Source organism: Pteropus alecto, unplaced genomic scaffold, assembly GCF_000325575.1.
Source record: "Pteropus alecto unplaced genomic scaffold, ASM32557v1 scaffold167, whole genome shotgun sequence".
Lineage (NCBI taxonomy): Eukaryota > Metazoa > Chordata > Mammalia > Chiroptera > Pteropodidae > Pteropus > Pteropus alecto.
In genome coordinates, this window is record NW_006440647.1 from 61,537 (window position 1) to 64,429 (window position 2,893).

General features: G+C 33.4%; 1 protein-coding gene across 3 annotated transcripts in view; it reads right to left on the reverse strand.

Moving 5' to 3' along the window:
• Positions 1-691: 691 nt before the first annotated feature.
• Positions 692-2,893, reverse strand: part of TMEM255A (transmembrane protein 255A) — a 47,158-nt gene continuing 44,956 nt past the window's right edge. For all 3 annotated transcript variants that reach the window (XM_006917810.3, XM_006917809.3, XM_006917808.3), the window contains one exon: positions 692-2,893. This exon is cut by the window's right edge and continues 583 nt beyond it. The gene's annotated coding sequence lies outside the window, so the exon portion shown is untranslated.

Genomic DNA, 2,893 nt, shown 5'->3' on the forward strand with positions numbered 1-2,893 from the left:
TACTTGCTGCTGTTGCTGCTGCTGTGCTCTCTGTAAATTCTGAGTATGAAATTTAAACTGCTTACTAAAGGTATCTTCTGGAGTTTTGGGGAGGAGGAAAACTGAACAATTAAATTGTATTTTTGCCAGAAGACTTATCACTTGCAGGTATGTTAGGGTCTTCAGTTTTTCTAAAAGTTTCTACATTCAAAGTTTGGAATTCATGTGGAATACTCCTTTGAGGCTAAAACTCTGCACTCCCAGTATTTATTGGGTTGGAAATCTGCAGCAAGATGCTGTTTAAAACTGACAATGGGCTTTTTCTATTTTATACTCAGTTTTCTGGCTAACTTCATTTTTTTTCTTTCAAATTGGCTTCAAATTTCCTCCTATGATAAATTACCTGTAAATATTCTGGGTAGGAACTGTTTGAAATAGCAATTTGTTAAAAGAAATGACAGAAAGTGAAAATTCTCCAAGCAGATTTTAAAATACCATAGCAATCTTGAAAGATTCACTTTAAAGTATATTTTAAATGATCATTATCATTTTGGTAGTAATGATCCCCCACATACAACTACTATGAGGAATTGATGCAGCGTTTTTTTCTCATTGTACCAAAAAGGTAAAACAAATGGTAAAAAACGATCAAGGTATTTTGAATGGTTAAGGCATGCATATTCTAAAGAATTAATTGCTAATTCAACAGCACTGACTTCTTCACCTCTGTCAATCATATGAAACCTTGTTCATTTCCACCAATACTGTAATATTCATACTTGTACAATCTTTCCTATCATAACTTTAAGTTCTACTTTTCATTAACTATTGTTACCTGATTAGTTCATAGAGCTTCTTACAGCAAAAATAAAACATTTTAATTCTGATTTTTGAGTGCATTTTTACAAGATTATATTTTCGAAATTATATAGACTTTTATATTCTGTTGTTTTTCAATTTTTATAGCGAGATTTGAGCTATGTTTCTAATGACAGCATGACATAATCTCCCATTAGGTTTCACATGTTGGTTATTTGCATGTCTGATGTATCTTGAACCATAATAGTCAAAAGCGAGTCAGCTGCTGTCAGTCGCTTTAGAGTGTTTGTCACACTCATAGATTCCATGAAAATGGATAAGGAGGAGGATAGTTTTATTAATTTGAAACATCACAAAAGCAGTCTGGGTTTCCAACATGGCAGTGATACAGATTTTAAGCAACATCCAGTTTATATGGGTTCTGGATTAATATTTTAATGTTTCATGCCCAGTTCAATATTTTAAAGCAGAATTAGGCATAAAGCAGTAAATATTACAAAATGCAGTCAAGGGACGTATTGGAAATACAAATTCCTTCATTACAGCAAATGTTTTGCAAAAGAGCAAAGCAGCAAATATTAATTTTTCTAAGGTAACATGCATTTTATATAATTCAATGTAATAAAAAAGCTCAAATTAAGTGTTACAAAATCTATACTGTTTCAAATTATTTTGTAAAGTAAGAAAAATACATAGAAATGAGTCAGAATCTTAACACTAAGAAATATGATAAATATACTGTAATGGTGCTTTTAAAAAATTAAATATACATTAAAGCAAAAGGTAAAGTGTAAACAGCAAAAAAAAAATCACAGTATTAGAAGTTGATATTTGTAAGTCAATTGGTTATTAGTCCCTTTTTGAAATCCAATAGAATTTTAATATGCTGAGAACTGTAGAAAATAATAGTGATTTTATATAATGGAAAAGGATTATCGTTTTTCAGATTCAAAATCTGGATGAGACATCATGGTGCTGAAAGTTAATGTTTTGCAAACATTTACTGTGAACAATGAGTGCACTTGTTATGCCTTGATAATTCTTGATGGCTGGGTGTCTACAAGGTAGATAGGAGCACCAGCATTTGCCTGCTACCTCTAATCCATCAAGTCTGGAGGTAGCGAAATTGGCTGGAAAATTTTCCAATATGTGTTCAGTGTTTGCAGAACTGTCTAATTAGGTACCCTCCCGTAGCCCCTGTATTTTTACATTATAGAAGTGTAGGATTATCAATCTCCCTTTAAATTAATCCTTAGGTTAACATAAGATCACAATGAATGTGTTCATTTTGAAGTGGAGGCATAGGTGTCAAAGTGTTAAATCCATCGGGGTGACGGTTTAGAGCTGTGTCTAATTAGAACTATACGAATACCTACCACAATGTGTCAAATGGATTTTAAATCTACAATAACACTTAAGAATTTGTCAAGTTGGCTGCACTTGAGTTTTTGCAGACTTAAAAGCGGCATTGTAACACTTTCATAATCTTGAATGCTGTCATGATTGGTCTTAACAGAAAAAGAGACCAATAAGAGCAGTGGCATTAAATACTGATGATTCTTCTGGAGTGGGGTGCAGGATATGTGCGGTTTGCTGGGGCCGCAGCACAATATTTGAAGATTAAATAGTCACAAGGATTAGTAACCATACCATGACCCAAGAACCTAATCTAGCATTTTTTAACTCTGAATGTTAACCATAAGATTTATATCTCCTGTAGCAAATGTATTTTGTAATACTTTGCAACATGTATTAGAACCACTGTCTCCTAAGTTATCAGATGTGTAACATATACTTAAAACACCTCACATGTTGCTCTGTGAATTTCAGTCCTTCCAGGATGATCAATTCTGTTCCCCACTATTCGAGGGAATATTGCACTTTTCCCTATGGGAGGTACCAGTAACAAGCTGAGCTGAATGATCACGACAGCAATTTTTACAATACTCAGAAGAAAAGAAAGTTAATGGGCAGTTTTTTTTCCCAACATCCAGATATAAGCAAACAAAATCTTAGCTAGAACTTTCTGTATTGGAACTATCGTGCAGCCCCATCATATGGGAAGTTTTTCTTAGGAACTGACTTTAGTGGTAGG